Source organism: Coregonus lavaretus, assembly GCF_964263955.1.
Source record: "Coregonus lavaretus genome assembly, contig: HAP1_SCAFFOLD_3126, whole genome shotgun sequence".
Classification (NCBI taxonomy): domain Eukaryota; kingdom Metazoa; phylum Chordata; class Actinopteri; order Salmoniformes; family Salmonidae; genus Coregonus; species Coregonus lavaretus.
In genome coordinates, this window is record NW_028165157.1 from 45,324 (window position 1) to 59,546 (window position 14,223).

The following is a 14,223-nucleotide window of genomic DNA, read 5'->3' on the forward strand; positions in this document are numbered from 1 at the left end:
TACTGGTTTTCAGACCATGAGGTCTCTAACCCACAGATACTGGTTCAGAACATTCATGAGGTCTCTAACACACAGATACTGGTTCAGACCATGAGGTCTCTAACCCACAGATACTGGTTCAGACCATTCATGAGGTCTCTAACCCACAGATACTGGTTCAGACCATGAGGTCTCTAACCCACAGATACTGGTTCAGACCATGAGGTCTCTAACCCACAGATACTGGTTCAGACCATGAGGTCACTAACCCACAGATACTGGTTCAGACCATGAGGTCTCTAACCCACAGATACTGGTTCAGACCATTCATGAGGTCTCTAACCCACAGATACTGGTTCAGAACATTCATGAGGTCACTAACCCACAGATACTGGTTCAGACCATGAGGTCTCTAACCCACAGATACTGGTTCAGACCATTCATGAGGTCTCTTACCCACAGATACTGGTTCAGACCATGAGGTCTCTAACCCACAGATACTGGTTCAGACCATGAGGTCTCTAACCCACAGATACTGGTTCAGACCATGAGGTCTCTAACATACATATACTGGTTCAGACCATGAGGTCTCTAACCCACAGATACTGGTTCAGACCATGAGGTCACTAACCCACAGATACTGGTTCAGACCATGAGGTCTCTAACATACATATACTGGTTCAGACCATGAGGTCTCTAACCCACAGATACTGGTTCAGAACATGAGGTCTCTAACCCACAGATACTGGTTCAGACCATGAGGTCTCTAACCCACAGATACTGGTTCAGACCATGAGGTCTCTAACATACATATACTGGTTCAGACCATGAGGTCTCTAACCCACAGATACTGGTTCAGACCATGAGGTCTCTAACATACATATACTGGTTCAGACCATGAGGTCTCTAACCCACAGATACTGGTTCAGACCATGAGGTCACTAACCCACAGATACTGGTTCAGACCATGAGGTCTCTAACCCACAGATACTGGTTCAGACCATTCATGAGGTCTCTAACACACAGATACTGGTTCAGACCATTCATGAGGTCTCTAACCCACAGATACTGGTTCAGACCATGAGGTCTCTAACATACATATACTGGTTCAGACCATGAGGTCTCTAACCCACAGATACTGGTTCAGACCATGAGGTCTCTAACACACAGATACTGGTTCAGACCATGAGGTCTCTAACCCACAGATACTGGTTCAGACCATGAGGTCTCTAACCCACAGATACTGGTTCAGACCATGAGGTCTCTAACACACAGATACTGGTTCAGACCATGAGGTCTCTAACCCACAGATACTGGTTCAGACCATTCATGAGGTCTCTAACCCACAGATACTGGTTCAGACCGTTCATGAGGTCTCTAACACACATATACTGGTTCAGACCATGTGATATCTAACCCACAGATACTGGTTCAGACCATGAGGTCTCTAACCCACAGATACTGGTTTTCAGACCATTCATGAGGTCTCTAACCCACAGATACTGGTTCAGACCATGAGGTCTCTAACATACATATACTGGTTCAGACCATGAGGTCTCTAACCCACAGATACTGGTTCAGACCATGAGGTCTCTAACACACAGATACTGGTTCAGACCATGTGGTCTCTAACCCACAGATACTGGTTCAGACCATTCATGATGTCTCTAACCCACAGATACTGGTTCAGACCATGAGGTCTCTAATCCACAGATACTGGTTCAGACCATGAGGTCTCTAACACACAGATACTGGTTCAGACCATTCATGAGGTCTCTAACCCACAGATACTGGTTCAGACCATGAGGTCTCTAACCCACAGATACTGGTTCAGACCATGTGGTCTCTAACCCACAGATACTGGTTCAGACCATTCATGATGTCTCTAACCCACAGATACTGGTTCAGACCATGAGGTCTCTAACCCACAGATACTGGTTCAGACCATTCATGAGGTCTCTAACCAACAGATACTGGTTCAGACCATGAGGTCTCTAACCCACAGATACTGGTTCAGACCATGAGGTCTCTAACCCACAGATACTGGTTCAGACCATGAGGTCTCTAACCCACAGATACTGGTTCAGACCATTCATGAGGTCTCTAACCCACAGATACTGGTTCAGACCATGAGGTCTCTAACCCACAGATACTGGTTCAGACCATGAGGTCTCTAACCCACAGATACTGGTTCAGACCATGAGGTCTCTAACCCACAGATACTGGTTCAGACCATTCATGAGGTCTCTAACACACAGATACTGGTTCAGACCATGAGGTCTCTAACACACAGATACTGGTTCAGACCATGTGGTCTCTAACACACAGATACTGGTTCAGACCATGAGGTCTCTAACACACAGATACTGGTTCAGACCATGTGGTCTCTAACCCACAGATACTGGTTCAGACCATGAGGTCTCTAACCCACAGATACTGGTTCAGACCATGAGGTCTCTAACCCACAGATACTGGTTCAGACCATGAGGTCTCTAACCCACAGATACTGGTTCAGACCATTCATGAGGTCTCTAACCCACAGATACTGGTTCAGACCATTCATGAGGTCTCTAACACACAGATACTGGTTCAGACCATGAGGTCTCTAACCCACAGATACTGGTTCAGACCATGAGGTCTCTAACCCACATATACTGGTTCAGACCATTCATGAGGTCTCTAACCCACAGATACTGGTTCAGACCATGAGGCCTCTAACCCACAGATACTGGTTCAGACCATGAGGTCTCTAACCCACAGATACTGGTTCAGACCATGAGGTCTCTAACCCACATATACTGGTTCAGATCATGAGGTCTCTAACACACAGATACTGGTTCAGACCATGAGGTCTCTAACCCACAGATACTGGTTCAGACCATGAGGTCTCTAACCCACAGATACTGGTTCAGACCATGAGGTCTCTAACCCACAGATACTGGTTCAGACCATTCATGAGGTCTCTAACCCACAGATACTGGTTCAGACCATGAGGTCTCTAACCCACAGATACTGGTTCTGACCATTCATGAGGTCTCTAACACACAGATACTGGTTCAGACCATGTGGTCTCTAACCCACAGATACTGGTTCAGACCATGTGGTCTCTAACCCACAGATACTGGTTCAGGCCATTCATGAGGTCTCTAACCCACAGATACTGGTTCAGACCATGAGGTCTCTAACCCACAGATACTGGTTCAGACCATGAGGTCTCTAACCCACAGATACTGGTTCAGACCATTCATGAGGTCTCTAACACACAGATACTGGTTCAGACCATGAGGTCTCTAACCCAGAGATACTGGTTCAGACCATGAGGTCTTTAACACACAGATACTGGTTCAGACCATGAGGTCTCTAACCCACAGATACTGGTTCAGACCATGAGGTCTCTAACCCACAGATACTGGTTCAGACCATGAGGTCTCTAACCCACAGATACTGGTTCAGACCATTCATGATGTCTCTAACCCACAGATGCTGGCTCAGACCATGAGGTCCCTAACCCACAGATACTGGTTTTCAGACCATTCATGAGGTCTCTAACCCACAGATACTGGTTCAGACCATGAGGTCTCTAACCCACAGATACTGGTTCAGACCATGTGGTCTCTAACCCACAGATACTGATTCAGACCATTCATGAGGTCTCTAACCCACAGATACTGGTTCAGACCATTCATGAGGTCTCTAACCCACAGATACTGGTTCAGACCATGATGTCTCTAACCCACAGATACTGGTTCAGACCATGAGGTCTCTAACCCACATATACTGGTTCAGACCATGAGGTCTCTAACCCACAGATACTGGTTCAGACCATGATGTCTCTAACACACAGATACTGGTTCAGACCATGTGGTCTCTAACCCACAGATACTGGTTCAGGCCATTCATGAGGTCTCTAACCCACAGATACTGGTTCAGACCATGAGGTCTCTAACCCACAGATACTGGTTCAGACCATGTGGTCTCTAACCCACAGATACTGGTTCAGGCCATTCATGAGGTCTCTAACCCACAGATACTGGTTCAGACCATGAGGTCTCTAACCCACAGATACTGGTTCAGACCATGAGGTCTCTAACCCACAGATACTGGTTCAGACCATTCATGAGGTCTCTAACACACAGATACTGGTTCAGACCATGTGGTCTCTAACCCAGAGATACTGGTTCAGACCATGAGGTCTTTAACACAGATACTGGTTCAGACCATGAGGTCTCTAACCCACAGATACTGGTTCAGACCATGAGGTCTCTAACCCACAGATACTGGTTCAGACCATGAGGTCTCTAACCCACAGATACTGGTTCAGACCATTCATGATGTCTCTAACCCACAGATGCTGGCTCAGACCATGAGGTCCCTAACCCACAGATACTGGTTTTCAGACCATTCATGAGGTCTCTAACCCACAGATACTGGTTCAGACCATGAGGTCTCTAACCCACAGATACTGGTTCAGACCATGTGGTCTCTAACCCACAGATACTGATTCAGACCATTCATGAGGTCTCTAACCCACAGATACTGGTTCAGACCATTCATGAGGTCTCTAACCCACAGATACTGGTTCAGACCATGATGTCTCTAACCCACAGATACTGGTTCAGACCATGAGGTCTCTAACCCACATATACTGGTTCAGACCATGAGGTCTCTAACCCACAGATACTGGTTCAGACCATGATGTCTCTAACACACAGATACTGGTTCAGACCATGTGGTCTCTAACCCACAGATACTGGTTCAGGCCATTCATGAGGTCTCTAACCCACAGATACTGGTTCAGACCATGAGGTCTCTAACCCACAGATACTGGTTCAGACCATGAGGTCTCTAACCCACAGATACTGGTTCAGACCATTCATGAGGTCTCTAACACACAGATACTGGTTCAGACCATGTGGTCTCTAACCCAGAGATACTGGTTCAGACCATGAGGTCTTTAACACACAGATACTGGTTCAGACCATGAGGTCTCTAACCCACAGATACTGGTTCAGACCATGAGGTCTCTAACCCACAGATACTGGTTCAGACCATGAGGTCTCTAACCCACAGATACTGGTTCAGACCATTCATGATGTCTCTAACCCACAGATGCTGGCTCAGACCATGAGGTCCCTAACCCACAGATACTGGTTTTCAGACCATTCATGAGGTCTCTAACCCACAGATACTGGTTCAGACCATGAGGTCTCTAACCCACAGATACTGGTTCAGACCATGTGGTCTCTAACCCACAGATACTGATTCAGACCATTCATGAGGTCTCTAACCCACAGATACTGGTTCAGACCATTCATGAGGTCTCTAACCCACAGATACTGGTTCAGACCATGATGTCTCTAACCCACAGATACTGGTTCAGACCATGAGGTCTCTAACCCACATATACTGGTTCAGACCATGAGGTCTCTAACCCACAGATACTGGTTCAGACCATGAGGTCTCTAACCCACAGATACTGGTTCAGACCATTCATGAGGTCTCTAACCCACAGATACTGGTTCAGACCATGAGGTCAATAACCCACAGTAACTGGTTCAGACCATGAGGTCTCTAACCCACAGATACTGGTTCAGACCATGAGGTCTCTAACCCACAGATACTGGTTCAGAACATTCATGAGGTCTCTAACCCAAAGTAGGGGTTGTAACTTCCCTCTGGGCAGGTGTCTAGCTGCCTTACACTGGGCGCACACGGAGCAGGAGGAAACATAAACCCTCATGTTCTTAGCTAAAGTGTGCCACCAGTACTTCCCACTAAGGCAGTGCACTGTCCGACCGATGCCAGGATGACCAGAGGAGGGTGACATGTGAGCCCAATATATCAATTGATCGCGAACCTCGAGCGGCACGTACCTCCGACCCTCTGGACACTGTGGGGGAGTAGGATCGGTACGTAACGCCCGCTCGATGTCCGCATCAACCTCCCACACCACCGGTGCCACCAGACAAGACTCCGGGAGTATGGGAGTAGGCTCAATGGACCTCCCCTCTGTGTCATATAGTCGGGACAGGGCGTCTGCCTTAGTGTTCTGGGAACCTGGTCTATAGGTGAGCTTAAATACATATCGGGAGAGAAACATAGACCACCTTGCCTGGCGAGGGTTCAGCCTCCTCGCTGCCCGGATGTACTCCAGGTTACGATGGTCAGTCAGAATGAGAAAAGGGTGTTTAACCCCCTCAAGCCAATGCCTCCACACCTTCAGTGGCCTGAACCACAGCCAACCGCTCCCTGTCCCCCACATCATAATTGCGCTCCGCCGGACTGAGCTTCTTAGAATAGAAAGCACAGGGGCGGAGTTTTGGTGGCGTACCCGAGCGCTGAGACAGCACAGCGCCGATCCCAGCCTCGGACGCATCCACCTTAACTTGGAACGCCAAAGAGGGGTTCACCTTCCGACAGGACAACGATCCTAAGCACACAGCCAAGACAACGCAGGAGTGGCTTCGGGATATTTTTCAGCGGCAGGGACTGGGAGACTAGTCAGGATTGAGGCAAAGATTAACGGAGCAAAGTACAGAGAGATCCTTGATGAAAACCTGCTCCAGAGCACTCAGGACCTCAGACTGGGGCGAAGGTTCACCTTCCAACAGGGCAACGACCCTAAGCACACAGCCAAGACAACGCAGGAGTGGCTTCGGGATAAGTCTCTGAATGTCCTTGAGTGGCCCAGCCAGAGCCCAGACTTGAACCCAATCGAACATCTCTGGAGAGACCTGAAAATAGCTGTGCAGCGACGCTCCCCATCCAACATGACAGAGCTTGAGAGGATATACAGAGAATGGGAGAAACTCCCCAAATACAGGTGTGCCAAGCTTGTAGCGTCATACCCAAGAAGACTCGAGGCTGTAATTGCTGCTAAAGGTGCTTCAACAAAGCACTGAGTAAAGGGTCTGAATACTTATGTAAATGTGATATTTGAGTTTTTTTTTTTTTTTGCAAACATTTATAAATATGAAACTTCACTGTATATGTATACATATATTTTAAAATCCTGTTTTTGCTTAGTCATTATGGGGTATTGTGTGTAGATTGATGAGGAGGACAAAACTGTTTAATCCATTTTAGAATAAGCCTGTAAAGTAACGAAATGTGGAAAAAGTCAAGGAGTCGGAGTACTTTCCAAATATACTGTATATACACACTACATGACCAAAAGTATGTGGACACCTGCTCGTTGAACATTTCATTCCAAAATCATGGTTAATAATATGGAGTTGGTCCCCCACTTTGCTGCTATAACAGCCTCCACTCTTCTGGGAAGGCTTTCCACTAGATGTTGGAACATTGCTGCGGGAACTTGCTTCCATTCAGCCACATGAGCATTAGTGAGGTCGGGCACTGATGTTGGACGATTAGGCCTGGCTCGCAGTCAGCGTTCCAATTCATCCCAAAGATGTTCGATGGGGTTGAGGTCAGGGCTCTGTGTAGGCCAGTCAAGTTCTTCCACACCTATCTCGACAAACCATTTCTGTATGGACATCGCTTTGCGCACGGGGGCATTGTCATGCAGAAACAGGAAAGGGCCTTAACCCAAACTGTTGCCACAAAGTTGGAAGCACTGAATTGTCTCGAATGTCATTGTATGCTGGAACTAATGGGCCTAGCCCGAACCATGAAAAACAGCCAGAATCGTCCGTCGGACTGCCAGATGGTGAAGCGTGATTCATCACTCCAGAGAACGCCTTTCCACTGCTCCAGAGTCCAATGGCGGCGAGCTTTACACCACTCCAGCCGACGTGTGGCATTGCGCATGGTGATCTTAGGCTTGTGTGCGGCTGCTCGGCCATGGAAACCCATTTCATGAAGCTCCCGACGAAGAGTTCTTGTGCTGACGTTGCTTCCAGAGGCAGTTTGGAACTCGGTAGTGAGTGTTGCAACCGAGGACAGATGATTGTTACGCGGTACGCGCTTCAGCACTCGGTGGTCCCGTTCTGTGAGCTTGTGTGGCCTACCACTTCGCGGCTGAGCCGTTGTTGCTCCTAGATGTTTCCACGTCACAATAACAGCCCTTACAGTTGACCGGGGCAGCTCTAGCAAGGCAGACATTTTACATACTGACTTGTTGGAAAGGTGGCATCCGATGACGGTGCCACGTTGAAAGTCACTGAGCTCTTCCGTAAGGCCATTCTACTGCCAATGTTTGTCTATGGAGATTGCATGGCTGTGTGCTCGATTTTATACACCTGTCAGCAACGGGTGTGGCTGAAATAGCCGAATCCGCTAATTTTATGGGGTGTCCACATACACAATATATACAAAAGTATGAAGACACCCCTTCAAATTGGAGTCGTGTGCGTCCACGCAGTCCTGGGTGAGCAGGGAATACAGGAGGGACTAAGCACGCATTCCTGAGGGGCCCCCGTGTTGAGGGTCAGCGTGGCGGATGTGTTGTTGCCTACCCTTACCAGCTGGGTGCAGCCCGGCACGTCAGGAAGTCCAGGATCCAGTTGCAGAGGGAGGTGTTTAGTCCCAGGATCCTTCGCTTAGTGATGAGCTTTGAGGGCACTATGGTGTTGAACGCTGAGCTGCAGTCAATCAATAGCATTCTCACATAGGTGTTCCTTTTGTCCAGGTGTGAAAGGGCAGTGTGGAGTGCAATAGAGATTGCGTCATCTGTGGATCTGTTGGGGCGGTATGCGAATTGGAGTGGGTCTAGGGTTTCCGGGATGATGGTGTTGATGTGAGCCATGACCAGCCTTTCAAAGCACTTCATGGCTACAGATGTGAGTGCAATGGGGCGATAGTCATTTAGACAGGTTACCTTGGCATGTAGCTATTACAGACTGGGTCAGGGAAAGGTTGAAAATGTCAGTGAAGAACAGCACTGCCTCTTCACCGGCCCCCAGCACTGCCTCTTCACCGGCCCCCAGCACTGCCTCTTCACCGGCCCCCAGCACTGCCTCTTCACCGGCCCCCAGCACTGCCTCTTCACCGGCCCCCAGCACTGCCTCTTCACCGGCCCCAAGCACTGCCTCTGCCCCTAGTATTGACTGATCACCGGCCCCCAGCACTGCCTCTGCCCCTAGTATTGACTGATCACCGGGCCCCCAGCACTGCCTCTGCCCCTAGTATTGACTGATCACCGGGCCCCCAGCACTGCCTCTTCACCGGCCCCAAGCACTGCCTCTGCCCCTAGTATTGACTGATCACCGGGCCCCCAGCACTGCCCCTCCCCCCAGTATTGACTGGTCACCGGCCCCCAGCACTGCCTCTGCCCCCAGTATTGACTGGTCACCGGCCCCCAGCACTGCCTCTGCCCCCAGTATTGACTGGTCACCGGCCCCCAGCCCATCTCCCGTACTGGAAACAATCTCCATGCAGGACCAGGGAAGCTCAATCCTGGGTCCCACTCCACTGGCTTGTTCCTCAGCGATGCCACAGAGCAGCAGCAGCAGCCGTAGCAGGCTGGGAGGAGAAGGGAGAAAAGAGCTGCCGACTCAGTCCTTGACACGTCACTGGCAAAGGCATTGCAAATGATAGAAGACAGATCTCAAGAGTTGTTCTGAAAGATTTCGATTGTTCATAAATATTTGTATCTACACTCTGACATTAATTATATTTAATTGACACTTTTGTTGTTTACATGTCTGTTCTCAGCAGACACGTTTGTATTGTGTTGTTAACTTTCAGAGCCCAGAAGCAAGAATAAAAGGTTTATTAGGAAGAAGCTTTGTTGGTGTTTCAATGCATTGTATTTGACAACGTTGAGAATAGCTATGTGCCACAGAATTTCTTCTACTTGTGGTGTAGATCAATCTAATCTAAATTACTGTACACTGAGACGTCATAGAATCGGCTTTCATTATATTAACAAGATTAAAACTCTAAATGTTACTTTGGTTCAGTGCACACATACATAACTGTGAGTCTGTGTCCTACATCAAGGTGTGAGCAGTCCAAACAAAGGCATATTCTGCATGATTGGCTGGCCTTGGGTTGAGTTGTCCCCTCCTAACCATGTCTTCCTGCCATGGCACACGTCCTGGGGGGAGGAATAAGTCCCTCAGCATGTTGAGTTGTCCCCTCCTAACCGTGTCTTCCTGCCATCGCACACGTCCTGGGGGGAGGAATAAGTCCCTCAGCATGTTGAGTTGTCCCCTCCTAACCGTGTCTTCCTGCCATGGCACATGTCCAGGGGAATAAGTCCCTGAGCATGTTTCCTCTTTCACTTGCAAGCCGTGTCGCCCTGGCTTGAGAGAGTCTGTAGGAAAGGCTACAAAGTTGTCCTTCGGGGCAAGCCAAAGGGTTTGCAGACCTCTGAAACGACACGGCGCACATCCATTCTGTAGATGCTAGCCACTGCCTGCTGTGAACTTCCAGAGGTAGGAACCCAAAGCTTCACCACATCAATTGGAGAACCGGCATTTGTTGGACCAGCACTGCATGCTCCCCATCCGCTGTTCTTTCTCTGTTGAGTGGTCACACGACCATCTTCTCCCTCTCTGTCTCCGTATCTAGCCTACTATATGTGTTGCTAGCTACATCACATCTAGTGGATCAATTCACACAACTTCCATATTCTCACCAGTCAAGTGTCTCTCTGTGTACACTTTTATTGTCCTGCACGTGTCTTCCTTGTTTGGGTATCATCACTTCGTTGTACTGTAGATGGCTATTACCAGCTGATCACCCTCTAATGTCCTGGGGTAATATTACCACTCTCCCCCTTGTTTTTTTTGTTTTTCAGGCAAACTTATTTTTAGGGAGCATGCGAGCACACTCGTTCGGTTCCCCTAGCCAAGTTTGGCTAGCCACCAGCCGAACCGAAACATGCTGATGCCTTTACAGGTAGTTTCGCGAGCCAATTGCTAACCATCGTTTGTGCAATGACTGGAAGTCTATGGTATCTCCTAGCATGCTAGCAGTTACCATAGACCTCCAGTCATTGCACTACCGGTAGTTAGCAATTGCGTTAACGCTAGTTAGCAACTTCCTTCAAACTACACGCAGAGACATAAAAATGGTATCCACGAGTTCATCAGACTCTGGGAAGTATATAAAGGGCTTGATTTCCAAAATCCTGAAGTATCCCTTTAAGCTAGGTAAGCTCAATCAAGCACAGATAACATATTTAAAGTGAATAAATAGTGTTTGAACCCAGGTCTGACTGGCAGGTGCTATGTATCTTAGCCTTGTGTTTGCACTGAATACCTCTGTTTGACTTTGGCTGGCTGGGCTGGGTAGCTATTCATAAGTTCCTCTGTGTCTCGAGTCCACTGTAATGCAGTGTGTTGCCAGTCCACTGTAATGCAGTGTGTTGCCAGTCCACTGTAATGCAGTGCTTGTTTTCTCACAAACTGATCTAGTGTCAGGTTCTCCTCAAAAACATTATTAGCCAGCTAGCTAACGTTAGCCAACTTGAGCAGAGATCTCAGCTTGCTAACGAGCAAAGCCAACCAACTACACACCAAATATACACAAATATACACAGAGCAAAACAATTATTTTCTACTGTTAGTCTCAACCAAATGACAAGTACAACAGCTAGACCTATCGCTCTGATACACAACGTAAGAACCACTAGATACAGGCTAGACAAAAGGCTCTAATGCTAGCTAGCTAGATAACCAGCCATGTACTGTAATTACCAATAGAAAAGCATCAGCTTCGTAGCTTCGTTATGCTAATGTGGTATAAATATACTAAATAATAAATAAAGAAATAAATAATATACTAATAATTATTCCCTTCCATCTTCCTCACCAACACTTTTTTTGTAGTTTTTTTTTTTAATTCTGTGAATATCATTTAGCTAGCTATTCATTTTATCAAATTGTATCTATATTTAGCACAATAGAAAGTATGCTTCCAAACCAGAACCCTGTAAAAACGTGAAAGCGTTTGGTTGGAAGAAAAAGCCCTGTCCACCAGAGCTCGTGTTTTTCTGTGATGCCTGCTTTTTTTTATTTTATTTTTTTACAACCACAAAACTTTTGGCACAGGTTAATCGCAAACATTTTGCCAAAACTCTGAGCGCACAGATTCGACATTTGCAAGTGTAGTTTTGATTCACAGAAGAAGATTCACCAGTCGCAAGTTTAGTAAATTAGTTGCATTCATTCTCAAATGTAGTTGCATGCTTGCAAATCTTATTATATTTATTCACATTTCAACTTAACCTGTCTGTTTGTTTTGTTGTATTTATTCACACATCACGTTATGCGCTTGCAAGTTGCAATTATTCACAAAATAAGTTAATGTTTGCAAATATTTTTTGCAACTACAAAACTCTGTATACAGGTGCAACTCATATTTTACATGTGCAAATCATACTTTACATGCTTGTATAATTAAGTCAGTATTCTACCTCCATACATCTGCCTGTAGCTGACTGCCGAGAGTCAATGCAGTGTTTTTACTTTACCTAGTTAGCACAACAGCTAGCTAGCTAGCGAATCATGCTAACCATTTAGCTAACTTTAGCCACCTAGCTAAAAATGGATCAATGGGCTGTATACGATTATGGAGAGTGAATAGTTATAAAGCTGTGGCCATCTGGCTAATACCAACAGAGGCTTTCTACAACAATAGAGTCATTCGCGCAGCTAGCTTCACGGTTCCTGCAGCTAGCGTGAAGCCAGCCCTCATTTGTTTGTTTATTTGCAAAAGCAGCAGCTACTATTCCTGGGGTCCACAAAAAACACAAAACATGACAAGTAACAAAACACTGATAGACAAGGGCAGTTACACAAATTAAAAATACAACAATATACAAACAATACAACTAAAAAATAAATGAAGCCGGTCAGTCAGCCAGCAGCTGAGAGTCAGAATAACCTACAGCCTCTGTGGGCTAAAATACTGTAGTTACCTTCCACTTTATGAGCAAGAATGAAGAGGTCACACTTAAAACCTACAAACCACATGACATGAGCTGTCAAAGCAGGGAATTATGAAAGAGTTGAGCCACACTTTTTTCAATGTAATCAAAAACACAAAAATTATAACTTGACCAAATAGGTCATAATTTCATGGAGTCTGTGAAGGAAGAAACCACACGGGGAAAGTGGTCAGCAAGTTAGGTCCCAAAAACAGATTTTTGTCACCAAGTCAAATTACTTTCATGTGTTAAGAGGTTTCATGATGCTTGTATCTAAAACCAAAGTAGATCATTTTAAGATTGTTCTATACATCAGTTGGGGTCTCTATGAGCTTCAATATGAGGTCGTAAACCTAGTATGAAAGTGCATCCTTGTAGCTGTGTGGGCTAATATAGTCAAAATGTTTGCCTTGGGGTGAGTTGAGCCAATGGATGAGTCAATGGCAAGTTGAGCCAATGGCCATGAGGTAAGTTGAGCCAATGAATGAGTCAATGGTAAGTTGAGCCAATGGCCTTGAGGTAAGTTGAGCCAATGAATGAGTCAATGGTAAGTTGAGCCAATGGCCATGAGGTAAGTTGAGCCAATGGTTGAGCCAATGGCAAGTTGAGCCAATGGCCATGAGGTAAGTTGAGCCAGTGGTTGAGCCAATGGCAAGTTGAGCCAATGGCCATGAGGTAAGTTGAGCCAATGGTTGAGCCAATGGCAAGTTGAGCCAATGGCCATGAAGTAAGTTGAGCCAATGGTTGAGCCAATGGCAAGTTGAGCCAATGTAAGTGTTTTCTTCCCAGGGCATCATCACTGGTAACACCAAAGCCTTAACTATGTAACAAAAATAAAAGTAAGTACAAAGGTTAGGTGTTAAAGGCCTTATCTGAGAACGAAGTGTATGTTAGGTGTTAAAGGCCTTATCTGAGAACGAAGTGTATGTTAGGTGTTAAAGGCCTTATCTGAGAACGAAGTGTATGTTAGGTGTTAAATGCCTTATCTGAGAACGAAGTGTATGTTAGGTGTTAAAGGCCTTATCTGAGAACGAAGTGTATGTTAGGTGTTAAAGGCCTTATCTGAGAACGAAGTGTATGTTAGGTGTTAAAGGCCTTATCTGAGAACGAAGTGTATGTTAGGTGTTAAAGGCCTTATCTGAGAACGAAGTGTATGTTAGGTGTTAAAGGCCTTATCTGAGAACGAAGTGTATGTTAGGTGTTAAAGGCCTTATCTGAGAACGTTGGATATAGTTTGCATCTCTGTTTGCATTAAGGTAGGCCTTTACTGAAAAGTATAATACATGAGTAAAACCCTAAAGTGAAGTACTAAAGTAAAAATATCTGTACTTTACTATTTATATTTTTCACAACTTTTACTTTTACTTCACTACATTCCTAAAGAAAATTATGTACTTTTTACT